The sequence below is a fragment of the Cryptomeria japonica genome, chromosome 10, assembly GCF_030272615.1.
Source record: "Cryptomeria japonica chromosome 10, Sugi_1.0, whole genome shotgun sequence".
Lineage (NCBI taxonomy): Eukaryota > Viridiplantae > Streptophyta > Pinopsida > Cupressales > Cupressaceae > Cryptomeria > Cryptomeria japonica.
The window spans coordinates 400,084,482-400,100,863 of NC_081414.1; positions in this window are offsets into that span (position 1 = coordinate 400,084,482).

Here is a 16,382-nt window from a genome sequence, read left to right on the forward strand (position 1 = left end):
ATCTTTTGGCCTAGAAGACTAACTTTTTTTCTTATTTTTCAGATTTTTTTTGGATTTTTGTCTGTACAATTTTTGTGAATTATAATACGAGTTTTCCCATAGTGCTAGATGACAAACTGCAATTATTGTATGACCGTGTATGAATTATCATACAAGTCGGTGAGAATTGTCGTACGGATCTGTATCTCTAGGTTAAAAAGAAGGTTTCTTTTATCAACTTTCCTCATTCAATTGTTATCATACTAATGCTAACCCTAGCTTGTTGTTCATCTATCTGAGAAATTTCCACAACCTAATCAATTTTTGCAGAATACTTTTCAAAGACTATGCTTGTCGCACAAAGACAATATGACTACTGATTCGTTGTCTTTGTAGGTTGCCTGAGGAGAATCGACCAAACATCATGTATTCTTTAAATTCATTTTTTAGGCACCTAACTTGCTATTTGGTTAAAGAACAAATTTGCATTTTGTGTTTTAAGAAAATTCTGAGAGGTACGAGAGTATGATCTTGCCTTTATAGACAATCAGAAATCCAAACCCTTGAGGTGTTTTCTTTAAGTTTGAAATTTGTATATCTTTAGCAAGCTTGCCCTCCCAAGGAGCTAATAACTCTATATCCATTATGACCGGTGAGAGGGGAATGACCCAAGTGGGAACGGCTAAATGCTAAGTACTCCAACCCATTATAAAATAAATGTGATTTGATGAAAATCGAATCCACGATAGTGCTTGGGAATAACTCTCATATGTACCTTCGAGTATATTAAACCTTAGTTTTCAAGTCTGGGAGACCTCTTAATTGAGTTTATACCTCGATGCGTCAAACAGATCCCTTACTAGTTCCAATTAAAATTAGAAGCTACCTGGTTCACCTCCAAAAGGGGGGATAATCTTTGTGCAAGAGAGATAGTAACTCTCCCAAGATACTTGTCATTTTGTACACCCATTAGCGTTTGGAGTTGGCTAATATGGCATTGAGAATTCATTGTGTGAGACTCAGTGACCATATTTTGATTATCTATTGGGTGTGTACCTAAGTCTACAAGAAAAGGTTTTCTTCTCTCACCAATTTCAGAAGGGTTTGCATGTTGTGATTGGAGTTATTATTCATATTACGTATTTTCCGTGTTTTCATCCCTAAAACTAAAACTGGAATACCAAAACTAGAGAAAACAAGAAACAACTCAGTGATCAAAAGTTTGTCCATGTCAAAACTAGTCTATCCTAGTTGAAACTTTGTCCGTGTCAAAAACTAGTCTATCTTAGTCAGAACTTTGTCTGTGTCAAAAACTAGTCTATCTCAGCTGTCCAAAAACTCAGTCCATCTCAAAACTGGTCATCATCACTCAAAAAAAAAAAACTCAGTTTGTCATAAATCTTGTCTCTGTCCAGTAAGTTGTCATATGGGTCTTCTGATTTATCATCCTACTACATACCTATTGTCATACACAATTTCATCAAGTCTAACAGTTTGTCATTTGGGTCCTTATTCTATGTCATACCAAATCTGATAAACGATCATCCTGCTTAGGGAATTATCATCTAGTCTTTGATTCTATGTCGTATGAAAAACCATTACATTTATCAGTTTGTTGTTTGAGGTATACCCATCTATTGTGAGAACATAGGCAGCAACTCATACTAAATTCTATTTCTGTTGTCCTAAAGCTATTAAACTGTCAGCTGGTCCTATAAAACCTGTCATACAAATCTTTGATTTCATTAGTCTAGAACAGTCAAACTTGCCTAAAACAGTCTACAATGAGCATAAAACTGGTTATCATCATTCTGAGCATAAAAAAATCTAAACAATGTACTTCTGATGTGGTGTTGCATGATTTTGTCGATCATCTTTCAGCTAGTTCAATCAAACATTTATCAAATTTAAGTCACTTAGATAACATCTTACACAGGATAGATAATTCCTGAAACCAGACTGAGTCTTAGTCACTTCTCTTAAATCAAACTAGGTAACTTAGATAATGTCTTACACATGATAGATCTTTCCTGAAACCAAACTAAATCTTAGTTGTTTTTTCTCAATCAATACATTAAATGAACAACTAGCTCCAAATTTGATCTTGACTTCTGCATCACATATAGCTCTCGGTCCTATTGGTTCTAAATGCCTATTCAAACCAGAAGCTCTTCTAAAAATTATGATAAAAGTAAGAAGCCCATGACTACCTTTGCTCAACAAATTCAAGTTCTCCAGAGAGAAATATATGACATTCAAGCTCAATGAAAAGATTCAATGACTCCTCTTGAGATGAAAATTCATGATATTAAGAACCCTAGACTTCAAGAAATGCTAAACAATTACATAAGATGGAACAAAAAGTAATTGAAAATCAAAAGTCAAATCTCATACAAGATCACAAGACACCTTCACCAAGACAAAAAGACATCTATTCCCTAGATAGACAGTTTACACCTTTGGGGCAATCTATCGAGTCAGCTTTAGAAGAGCTTCTTAAGAACAATCCTATCATATTGCCTAAAAAGACCACATGGGGATGTGAAGTTTTGAGTAATTATTGTGCATATCATAGGCATAACAAACATAAGAATTCAATGTGCATGGAATTAAAACATAAGATTCAAGATCTCATTGATAATGGTGTCATTGAAATTGAAGATCCTAATGACTCACCTAAAGAAAAAGAAGGAACTAGTTCTAAGCATGATCAAAATCATGAACTTATGTCTAGGAAGGCCCCATATGTGGCCTTCATCTCTTCCATGATGCCTCCATCTCCTAAGGCTTCTCAAGAACAATCCTACCATATCCCTCAAAGGATGAACCTAATGATGAAACTTCTCATGTTGATCCTCCAAGGCTATCTCAAGGGCCATCCCATCCAATGGTTGAAAAAGATCTTACCTCCCTATAATCCCATGAGGACCCCATTATACCTTTCCATTTCTTCCAAGATGATCCCCTTCCATCTCAAGAGAAAAACATATTTCCTAAGAAAGATCATGATGCCTCTTCTACCTTTTCAAATGATCCTATTTGAAATGAAGAGTCAAATACTCTATCCAATGGTCCTCTTCCACATCAAGATCAAAGTATACCTTCATCTCCTTTTCATAATCCTCCATGTTTACCTCAAGGATCCATCATGCCTATAAAGCCCTCTCATGATCCTACAAGTCAAAAACATTATAAATGTAAAGGGGTAGACCTTCACAAGCAAGAACCCATCCATGTTAAAGAAACTATTAAGGGTCATGTCCTTAGTGACATTCCTCAAGATGGTGGTATCCCTAATAAACCAAAATCCAGGTACACGCCTTCCCCTTCATCTCTTCCATCCATTTTAGGACCCTATATTCCTCCATCCCTTGTGCAAGATCAATAAAGGCGTACATCTTTGTGTACCTTCCATCCATCTAGAAAGACACAAAGGCTCACTGAGCAAAAGAAAGCAAAATCAAAAGCTATATGGGTTCCTAAGGCACTAGTAGAAGCAATGCATTCCAAGAAACTACAAAATAATGGAAAATCAAAAACCATGTGGATCCCTAAGTGTCTCCTTGAAGCAAAACTATCTAAAGAAAAATCCAAATCCACAACCAAGATTGTTGTTCCTCCATTCAAACCTTCCAAATCCATTTCTCGATCACCTCTTTCATCTATTTTAGATCCTCATGTCCCAAAATCCCTGCTTGTTCCTCCATCCAAATCTCACAATCTGATATCCACTTTTCCACCATCAATCCACCATCCCTCAAGATGTGTACCAATGGTGATATTGCAAACATTTCCATTTGCTCATGCACCAAAATTTCAATATTTGATCAATTATCCAACACCTCATTTTCATCCTTCCATACCCCTTATCCAATCCTTTGCATAATACTTTACCCTAGTTTCATCATAAAATCCAAAAACTAAGGGAATCAACATTGGAGATGTTGGACATGTGCACTTAGCTGAGTCCTTCTTGGAAAGACATCTTTATGCTGGAACAATGAACTACCTACACAAAACTCCCTGACCCTATGAAAAACATGCACCTTAAACGATACTATATCTAAGGGTCAGGTTAGTTCAAGTTTTTCTTCTGTATTGCATATCACTTTATTCAAAGCACTCAATCGCATATAGTTTCTTTTTTTTTTAAATGCATCACATTCACAAAATTCCTGCATTTGCATATAGCAGCATCAATAAAACAAAGCAACTGTTTAAGTTTATCATTTGTTTGCATTCAAGACAAACAAGGGTCATCTCCTTTCTTATATATTCATACATGAAGTCCTTGAGGTCATAAGGTCATGCATTTTTAACATTACCCTGTGACGATGCTTTACTTATGATTGGGTAGTGATTTCACTATTTGAGACTTGTTAACACAAAATCTATCAATTGCTATATCTCAAACATATTAAAAAATCTCTAATTCATTCTAGACACCTAGTTGATCATATGACTAGTGAAAAATCTAAAATTCTACTTCAGTGCCGCTATAATTATCACACCCAAGTAGGTTTCATTACTTAGAAGTCAAGGCAAGAAAAAGAAAAAAAGAAAAAAAAAGTGCTATGCCAAATATTCATCTCAAGGCAAAAGAGCAATGATATATAACTGAAATATCACACATACAAGTGCGACAAAAATATTGACTATGGGAGCATGCGAGTAACTCCATCAATGCTATGGACACCTATTGGCAATGGAGCAATATTCGGGAAATTATAGTCTATAACCTCGTCAGAGCTCTAAAAGCTTGCTGGCAGCGAGGCTCTATTCAAGATGCTTTTGAAGTTAGAATAATCCACGTAGCTAGTCATATAGGATGCTAAGGATCTTTAGTGAGCACAAGAGTGGGAACTAACTCATTTGCACTCACATGGGCAAAAGAAGATCAAATTTTCAAGAACCAATGGGGAAGTTTTTTGTGTCTCCAATTGTAAATCCTAGTCACTAAGTGTGTTAATTTGGATGTTCCAAGGGACCTTATAGATGGATTGACCGCTTATCTATGAAATGTTTTATACCTCCAATTCAATTGGTGTACTACAAAGTGCTAAACCAACACGGTCATCCTTGTTCAAATAGGAAATGCATCTTCATCATGCATGTTGCATTAACATAGGTCATATCGAAAAGCATTGTCTCTACATGCATTCTGCAGATCATCATGTCATATAGGTTTGTATACTGGGGGCATAGCTTGTTGAGACATGGACTAGCTAGGACTCGAACCTAGGACCTTCCATATGCTGCTGGAGTGCTCTACCACTGAGCTACTAGCACCTCTTGGACCAGTCCATCATCAGTCCGGGTGTGGCTTATTTCCAACACCAACACCCCCCCATAAGCCACACCTCTCGTGTGCTTGGGGCTCCTAGCTTGGACCTGGCTCTGACACCATGTTCAGACATGGACCAGCTAGGACTCGAACCTAGGACCTTCCATACGCTATTGGAGCGCTCTACAACTAAGATATTGGCCCCTCTTGGACCAGTCCATCATCAGTCCAGACGTGGCTTATTTCCAACACCAACATAGCTGAGAAAATCCTAAAAAAAAGTCATAAAATGTCCTAAACAAAATCCTTAAAAAAGGCATAAAATGTCCTGAACAAAATCCTAAAATGTTCTAAAAAAATCCTTAAAATCCTAAAATGTCCTAAACAAAATCCTAAAAATAAAAAACTCGCAAAATAAAAATAAAAATAAAAAAACCAAAGAAAGAAAGCATAGACTATCCTTCAAATTGAATCAACATCAGACAAACTCTCAAGGTATACAATCAAACTTATCACATGTCTTGTTAATCAATCTATCAAACTCTATCAAACATGATGTCTTATACAAGGAAGGGTGCACTCAAAACTAGATAGATCGGTCTTATACGGGGTACTTACTCTTTGAAACCAGACATTCCTATCAATGAGATCGATTAGTATGGCTGTTGGATTTCATCCAGGTTGGTCTTATCTCTTGTACTGAAGTGTTGCATCTTCAATTTTGCTTGTACATATATTTTAGTCACTTTTTTGACATCCTGGTTTGTTGGAACCCTCATGGCTTGAAACTGATTAATGTCTTAGTCTTAGGTTAATCGACAAAGCACATTACATGTCCTAAGCAGTATCAACCAAGTCAACTTTACATCAGTGAAACCTGGTCGTCCACTCCAAGTCAGTCACCTATCTTTTGACTACTGAAGAGTTTTATCACTGAGTACACAAGCAAACCAACATAATAGAAAACAATCACTTAACAGTTTGAGATATGAATGAAAATTTTCTTTGTGTGTTGTCTTTTATATTGGTTTTTGATTATTATCCCTCTGAGTAACTCGAGGAATTCTATCTTGACTAAGAGGAGCAAGGATTGGGGGTATAATATTTTCTTTGTTTTCTACTTGTAGGAATGATTTTGATGATTTGGAAACATCTAATCAGTTGGGTGTCTATGATAAGTGCCTTCACATTAAGGTGAAATCACCACACATACCTCAACTCCACTTATTTGTATGCTACTGGGAGGTTAGCATCATTTCTTCATCTGTTTTGAGCGAATTACTTTATTGTGCAATCCGGGTCCATGTGTAATCTGTCCAAGGATATGAACAAAAAAAGGGTCATTGCGGACAAGATAATTAATATTGCACATGAAAAGAAAGGAACTCTAATCTGCCTGCTATGTTTGTTAATGCTCAATGATGAAACTTAAGCATTTTGAAGTTAGTGACTAGGTTTAGGTTGCATCTCATTTTGCATTTCATTCTGCATTTTGTAAATTTAGAGTGATTTCGGTATGGTAATGATCTCTTTATCTTCTGAATGAGAGTTGGAAGCATCATCATTTCTTAGCTAAGTGGTCTCTTTTTCATTATTTCTCCGATCGACTACTTGTGTATTGAGATGTTAGTTGCATATATAAGCATCTTATATAGAGCCATACATTTAATACGCTCATTTGCATTCATATTATTGCATAGAAAAATAACAGTTTGCACTACTCATTACTCATTTTCATCATTTATTTGCATATGAAAAGAAACAAAAATAAACATCCATATTCATTTGCATTAAATCCATTTTGAAAAGATATGCATACATATAAAATAAAGCATATAGAAAAAATCTCATAAATCGATCAATGTAAGTACAATGAAGTCAAATCAAGATCGCGTATATATAATGATAAAGTCTTAGGATACAAAATGATGTCAACTGACATATACAAACTCCCATCGAAGCAAGAATCATAAGGGCTACAAAAATGGGTGTGTCTACAAAAAATCTAAGAGCTAAATAAAAAGATCTATCTCTTTGCCTCTCCCTCATCGCCAGCTAGTGGAGGAGGTGGAGCCTATTGACAGGGTCCTGATGAGGTGCCTAAGCTCCCTCAGATCATGCCATATACTAGGAATAGGGTACAACCTGCTGCGCTACTGGAACCGCTACGCTATACGCTGCAACATAGTAGGTTGGCCAACTCGTCTAATGGAGTACCTCCTACCACAAAGCATCTCACTCTGCCCTCATCTCTGCTAGCTGTCGGTCTTTCTCCACCAGCTGAGTCTGTGCCACTATTAACTATGACTGAAGACCTTCCAAATGTGCTCTCATCGATAGCACTGCATCAGCTTCTCCCTGCTCCCTCACAAGCTCTTCGCCTCCATTGCTGCCTCCATCTCCACCTCCAGCTCCACTCTGATCATCTCTTCTTTGTCTCACCTATCTGGGAGCTAATTGCTCCTCCTCACCTCCACCCTCTGGTACCATATCTCCACTCAGTCTAACACCAATAGCCCCTAGGGATCCACCCTCTCCTCTCTGTTGTTGCCTACCACCAGCTGGTACCCTGCTACTACTAGCACTAGGATCACCCCCTACTTGCCTCAAAGCCTTGGCTCTCTATCCCTTCCTATGTCCCTATCCCTATCCCTACATGGGGGAATCATCCTCAACCTCCTCTATACTAGGTGCCTACTCTATTGGATTAGTAAATCTTGGGAAAGGGTGTTGTTGGAACCAATCCCTATACTAGGGCAATACCCCCACATCTGCAATATCCTCTAAATAATCCCATCTCAATCGTTGTAACCCAGTCATCTCATGCATACCTAGGGCATATGATAGCCTTGATGCCCATCCCCACCTCTCCTTGTCTGCATAACACACGTATACAATAAACTCCTGCAAGATCCCCTAAGGTATACCATACTGCCTCATCACTCGAGTAACAACAAACTGCTCAACCACAGTAACTAATCTACCTATAAGAGGCCAAGTCATGAATAGGTCCCTAAGAACAACTCTCCAATCATCCCAAGGCTCCAGACCCATGTACGGTCTCCATATCATGACTATCAAGTCATCCAACTACCGTCTCCAATAATTTGTCTTTCCTAGATGGGGCTGAGTAATGTATCCAAAGTATCTATAAACAATCAACTGCTGTGGATCTCTGGCATCATCCACAATCAATATGCAAACTGGGAGGTGCTCCCAGGCCCATATCTATAATATCAAAACACCTACAGCCATGCTCTTCCCCTCCCAATAGACAATCTCATGTATCTCATGATACATGTGTGCTAGAATACAAGAATCCTATCCTAATCTCTAGGGGTGCTCCACAAGCCTCTCTAGCATCCTACCCCAACCACATAAGAAACCATGTTGTCCCCTATCTAGCATAAGAAAACAACTGATGAACCCTACTAGGACACATGCCAATGGAAATTGATCACTGTACTTGGCCATCATGTCATCCCAACTGATAGGTCCTGTCAAAATCTCCATTGTGGAATACCTGCCTTAGAGCTAGTAGGCAAGGATGTTGTGCTGAATCATAATCCACCTTATCCCCAACAAAAGGAATCCAAAGAATCCTATATACATCCTCGGGAGTGATAATCATCTCCCCAACTAGCAAATGAAAAGTGTTATGCTCAGAATGGAATCTCTCTACAAGCGTAGTGAGCATCCCATGATTCACACAGATATCTAGCATCTATAAAAGGTGAGTCAATCCACACAAATCAATATGTGATCTGTCTATTTCAGATAAATCACGTGCTAATGTCATGGTCAGTAGATAAACACATCTGAAAAGAATGTGAGGTAGTCGAACCTGCAAGAATCAAACAAAAGATCATCAGAAAACAATTCAAATCATGCTATAAGAGAAGTAAAACATCACACAAATCCAACAAAATCAATTGCAAAATCAAATTTTCAAGTTTGCACCCTCAAAAATGCTCACTATTTCTTAAATGACATAACACAATAGAGGCAATAACTCGTACGAGTTAGGATTGGGAATAGGATGACAAAACAGTCTGATACGACACAAGATAAGCCTTAGGATGACAAAATGGTATGTTAAACATACTCTCGTACGATACAAGGGTATATCTGGGATGACAAAACTAGTCAACTTAAATGACACAAGAATTTAAAGCAATTTGTCGTACGAGATAGGATTCTATCTCACATGACAAATCGACAAAGTCCGACTTTTACATGGCTAAAAATTCAAAAAATCAACAAAAAAATTCAAAAATGAAATGATTAAAAGGCTTAAGATCAATCACTTACCATTGGCTCATAGTTCTGAGGGTGATTATGTCATCTCTAGCACTCGAATCAATGCTCCTATGTGGGAACCACCCTTTTTCTTCACAGAAGGATTTTTGAATTTTCAAACTTGGAGGGTTAAAATGAATTGAAAATGACACTTTTACCTCTTATATAACCAAAACCCTAATTTTTCAACTTACTTCGATGGACATGAAAATTGTACCCTTAGCTAATTTGCCCATCCTGATTCCATTTTCGGGAACGAAATCAAAATCCAAGATCATTTTGCTAGTCACTTTTACAAAATTTGGACCACTTAGCACTTTTCATCAAAAGCTCATTCTTTCTTCAAACTGAGCTCAATTTCTCAGTAATCAACGTTGAATCTCAATTTTATTCTACAAATCAACTTTGCACTCAATTTCTCATCAATCAATGCCAAATCTTAAAATATTCTTCTAAATCATTTATATGCTCAAATCATTATCATCACTAATAAATTACCTATTGTGTATGGTGAAAATGGATAACAATAAACAACAATATTGAAAGACTAAATGAATCCAACCACTAAACCCTAGCCTAACAATGAACAAAGATCCACCATAACATATGAAGATTACCTAAGACAATGCAAAATAATTCAAAATCACAAAGATTATACCATCACATGTCCAATAGGGTTTTGATCTCCATTCTTCCTATCTCCATTGATCTTGCTTGATATATTTGCTCTCAGATTTTTGTATGCACAAGAGCTCAACAAAGAACGGAATGTGGTTGTAAGTGGAATTGTAGTGTAGCCAAGTTGCATGAAAGATCATTAGCATGTGTCATTAGGGTTTGACAATGAAGAAAGCATCTCCTTAAATAGAAGACACAATAAGAAATGGAGGGTTAAGATTGAGAGGTGTAAAAGAGAGGTCGGCTAGGATTAGAGGGTAGGTATAAGAAATACCAAAATAATGAAAGAGGTAGGTAGTGTATAAATTAAGAGATGAATGACATGTGTCATGTGTAGAAAAGGTTAATGAATTAATTAAATAAATAAAGATTTATTTAATTAATAGAAGAATAAGACAATTAAATAAATAAAAATATTTATCTAATTTAGGAAAAGGGGTAATTTAAATAAATAAATGTATTTATTTAAATGAGAAATAAGGCTAGAAGAGGATAAATGAATTAATTAAATAAATAAAGATTTATTTAATTAATAGAAGAATTAGGCTTAGATAATTAAATAAATAAAATATTTATTTAATTAGACTGGACAATTTTAGGTGTCTACATTTTGCCCCTCTTTGAGACAATGCGGCTTGTCGCGTTGTTTCAAAGAAAATAAGATGAACTGATACAGAGTTGCCCCAGAATGGGAATGATATGCCCCCTCGAGAGATTGGATGAAAATGTCTGAAAAGATTGCAGACAATCTCTCGATAAGAAAGAAAGGCTAGAATGGATTGATCGGATAAAGTGACAAAGTCACGGGATGAGAAAGACTGACTCGGGAAATGAAGGCCAGGGCTAGGAGTAGGCTATAAGATAGACCACGGGCAAAAGACATCCTCATTTTCATCCACACCCTTAGAAGATCATAGTGCAGAGCGAGAAAAGAGCACCAGCAGTCAGCAGCGATGGCTTTCATTCATAGATTCGACCGTGTTCGCCGATTCCAGCGACCAGCCGATGCAGGAGAGCCGGTAAGTACCCAAAAACCTCCTCGTACTTTCACGCATTTCAAGTTTTGTCATTAATGCATGCTAAGTAGCAATAAATGCGCTAGGAATAGGATAGTTGAAATATGCAAAAATGCGCAACCGCGTCTGTGTTAGTGCCAGGCGCGTCTGTGTCCGACAGGCGCGTCTGTGTCGGCTCCAGGCGCGTCTGTGCTGGGAACCGCGTTTGTGCTAAATACGGACGCGTTTGTGAAATGTAAAAGCGTCTGTGCCTTGTAGGGGCGTTTATGTCATGTAGGGACGTCTGTGTTCCCTGGTCGCGTTTGTGCATGGTATAGGCACGTTTGTGTTCAGGAAATGCGTCTGTGTTGCAGAAGCACGTTTATGCAGTCTATAAGCGCGTTTAGGAGTTAAAAGTGCGTTTGTGTGTCAAAATGCATGGTTTTAGTCTTCTAGGTCAAATCGGCAGTTCTGTGATGAACATACGCTGTCGATTGGATAAGCTACTGAGAGGATACACTCAAGCAGGTCCTCTAGGAAGACTAGGATAGATCAAGGCACTTTGTGATGAACAGGGAGTGCGAATGTGAGTGACACTTTGTGATGAACAGGGAATGTCACACACGTAGTACTTTGTGATGAACAGGGAGTACTACTAGGGTAGATAGCAACACTTTGTGATGAACAGTGAGTGTCACTAAGATAGATAACCAAATGCATTTAGATAGCAAGTAGCATTTTGTGATAAACAGTGAATGCCACGATAACTGACAAGATTGATTGTGTGACTGCAGGAGTACTTGCCGATGTTGGAGTCACGGGAGAGATTCCCATCAACTCAGAGGTTGCGACCAGAGTTGTCGATCCAGGATAGGATTTCCATTGAGGAGATGGGTCTTACACATGTGCTATTTGTGCCTGAGTTTCGGGCAAACATGGGTTTGCTGACTGCGTTGGCTGAGAGATGGCACTCTGAGACGTGCACGTTTCATCTGCCGATGGGTGAGATGACAGTGACACTGGAGGATGTTTACAGGATTTTGCATATTCCGATCGATGGAGAGTTGATTCCATACGATCGAGATGGTGACAGGGAGGCACTGAGACGGGTATTCCAGGATCCCGGGTTGGAGATGCAAGCAGGTCACGTAGCCTGGGATACCATGACCGCCACAGGTTTAGCTTTGCCAGCGGTTATTGGAGGAGCCATCAGTGGTTACTTGTGTCCGGACAGAGCCACACGGGGATTGGCAGTTGGCTGGGGAGGGGCATTGGAGACGCTGATGATAGAGCACACCAGATATGCATGGGGGCCATGTGTCTTGGCACATTTATACTATGAGCTGCATCAGTTTGTGTATCACGGATCAGTGGGCTTGGGCTGCGGAGTGACTCTCCTTCAGGTGTGGGCATATGAGCACCTTCCCATCACACGGCCTATTCACTTCAGGGGCAGAGGGCATGGACGGAGTTTCATGCATTTGTAGGATATGATTACATCACAGCCTCGGATTGGTCGACTGGAGCATTGGAGGCGCGTCATAGATGACATTGACATGGTTATCTGGAAGCCATACCTGGGGTGCGAGGAGTGGGATGACGACATATTGGAGCTACCCTATGCATTCAGGAGTAGGCATCTGATTGGGCGGACACCCTATATTCTGGAGAGGCAGCTTGTTGACAGGGTATGCAGGCAGCTTGGCCCTATTCAGCGGATGCCACGAGGCTCGGGCATGTATGCCCGTACAGTCAGAGATCAAGTACAGTTCGGGCCGCTGTTATCATATGATCAGGCCGTGACACAGCTGGTAGAGATGATGCCATTACCATGGGACATGTGGCCGGAGGTAGAGGATGCAGGGATGGACGCAGAGTACTCTGCGTATTGGGCAGAGCATCCCTTTCCGAGATTGACAGATCCGGGAGAGCTGCTGGAGGGAGAGGTGGGAGGGGATGATGATGATGATGGTGGAGGAGATGGAGGCAGGGGTCGACGGAGGCGGAGAGGAGTGGTGGGGGAGAGGCGAGTAGCACCTCGGAGGGAGGGAGGATAGGAGAGAGCAGCTCAGGTGGTGAGGGGTCACGGTGGAGTGCCCCTACAGGTACCAGCAGCACAGGGTCCTAGACAGGGACCTAGACAGGTGCAGGGACAGGGACAGATACAGGCACAGGTACCTATTCAGGCACCTAGATAGGTGCAGGCGGAGGCACAGGTACAGGCAACTGCAGAGGAGGAGCCACAGGCAGAGGCTGAGGGCGGAGATCCTGAGGAGGATGAGCTGTTAGAGCTGTGAGAGATCTGCCAGGGCCAGGCAGATGAGATTGAGGATTTGGTGCGGGAGAGGGATTGCCTCAGGATTAGGCTCAGGGACACAGAGCGGGAGAGGGACCAGGCCATCCAGAGATATACTGAGGCTGAGACAGCTCTGAGGGCAGGGAGACGGGCAGCAGAGGATGCAGGGGCAGGCTACGCATATGTGCTGCGAGCCGGGGAGGAGATCGCCTACTGGAGGGATCTGTACTATGGTGTCGTGCCAGCGGATCAGCAGGCGAGGAGCTTCCATAGATCGTTGCGCACAGCGACGGCTACGGGAGGGAGTCGTAGGAGGCAGGCATCCAGCGGTGGGGTCATGGGTCCTCCACCACCACCACCAGACAAGAAGGGGGATCCTGGAGCGGGACCATCTAGAGTTGAGACTCCGTCGAGGCCAGGCGGCTCTGAGGGAGGGAGTTCATCATAGCCATAGAGGGCTCCCCTTTGTATCAGTATATGTACCATTTTTGTATTGTAGACACCTGCGGGTGATTTTTGTAGCCATATGATTCTTTTGACATCATTGTATCATGACACATTTTGATTATATATGAGAGATGGTCCATTTTTTTATTTTTTTTTGCGGCAGCTATATGCATGTGTACCTTATGTGATGAGATGTTCTTGTGTAATACATGTTTTATGATATGGATGCTTATATGATGCAATGCAATATATTTTTGTTCTTTTATGTTGTATATGTGATGCATGATGCAAATGTGAATGTATGTAATGCAAATGAATATGATAATGCAAATGATTATTTACATAATGAAAATGTGAGATGTGCTAACATGTGTTGTATGCAGGATGTGATGCAATTGTGATATCTATATGTATATATGAAATGCTTATATGTGATAATGTAGGTGCAACTACATGAAATGCAAATATTTTTGGTGTGTCATTATACTCAGTCATGTGATAGCAGGCTACGTGGACTCGAGAAGGACAATGGAAGTCAATCAAGAAAGGGGGGATGGAAGACAGAAGATATGAACGTGAAAGAGCTTCTTGTGCGTTATCATCATTGAGCTTTATTATGGCAAGTAGGTTATGACAATCGAGGCATTTGTTCGGCCCAGAAAGTCATTGTACCTATTTGCATGGAGATAAGACAGTCACAAACAAGGAATGCCCCAGTTCATACTAGACTCACAGTGTCCTCATATCCTTGGACGAGTCATAGCATTACTAATAGACAATCCACAGACAGCAAATGCAAATAGGTGATGATACCCCATCCTCGCCTTTCTAGTCAAAGACATCCTGGAGATAGAATCTCTAGTCAGAGACATCCTAGAAAAGCTAAAAGACATGTCACCAAAAGATAAAATCAAAAGAAAACCAAGACTCGACACCAACATCCACTATAGTCCTCAAGTTTAGTGTCTCTTGTCACTTGTATAAGTCTTATTTGATTATGGTCACAATGTTCACTTTCACAAAAAGGAGAGATAGCACTGAACCATATGTTGTCTGAGTCTGTTGAAAGATTTGATTTTGTTGAAGCTCATTGTTGCTGCTGTGTCTCATTTGAAACTAACTGAATCCATGAAACTGATACCTTATTGTGGAGAAGATGGAACTTTATTGTGGACTGGCGATGCAAATGTTGCTTTATTGCGGACTGTGCGCGGATAGACTGAAGGAAGCTGGAAGAAACTGTACTCCTCGAAACATGTGATGTTCTCAGCTCCACACCCATTACTAGACGTAGGATTTGGCCGTAGTCACAGATAGGATCTTATTTATTATGGATGGAAAGGGAGGAAAAGGAATGTTTATTATGAATGGCTAACCAATCTTGGGTAGATCAATAACAAGCCATGATGGGAATGGGTAAGTTTATTATGGATGAATAGGTTGTGAGTGTGTGCAATGTAAAAGATGAAAGAGAATCCTGAAAGAGGGAGGAGCAAAGTCTCTACGCATGGCGCTGGTGACCCAGTTTTCACCATGGTACTTGCCCAGGGCGCCACCGGAGTGGTTTTCACCGTTGGACGAAATTATTTCTCTTTACTTTTTTCAATTTTTCAATGTTTTTTGTGTCACAAGGCGCCTGTTTGCCAGGTTTTCACCAAGTAACGATTTTTTTGTTTTATAATTTTTTTTGTATTTTTGAATTTTTTGATTTTTTTGTATTTTTGAATTAGGATATTCCAAAGAGCTTATGTGTAGAACCTGCGAAGGTGCATGCTGTTGATAGGATCCTCCAAGGGTTCACCTTTTGTAGTTGAGAGCTGATATCCCCCAGATCCATATACTGATGTAATGATGTAAGGACCAAGCCAGTTTGGTTCGAACTTGCCCTTCTTATCTCTGTCTTGCTGATTCTTGGGGTTCTCTCTGAGGACCAAGTCACCTACCTCAAATGTGCGAGGCTTAACTTTGTGATTGTAACTATGACTCATTCTTTGTTGGTAAGCCTTAAGATGATTAAAAGCAGTGTGTCGTCGTTCCTCCAGTAGTTCTAGTTCTTGTAAGCGAGAGACTCTGTAGTCTTCGTCGTTGATTATGTTTCTCAAGGAGACCCGTAAAGAAGGTAACTCGACCTCAATAGGCAAGATGGCTTCAGAGCCGTAAACAAGTGAGTAGGGTGTAGCTCCTGTAGGTGTGCGGACACTTGTGCGGTAGGCCCAAAGTGCAGGATTGAGTTGGATATGCCAGTTACGGCCAGCGTCGTCGACTGTCTTTTTAAGGATTTTGAGAATTGTTTTATTAGATGCCTCAGCTTGGCCATTACCTTGGGGGTAATATGGTGTGGAGAAATGATGGGATATATGGAAGCGCTCACAGAGTTCACGAACATCCTGATTTTTGAAGGGAC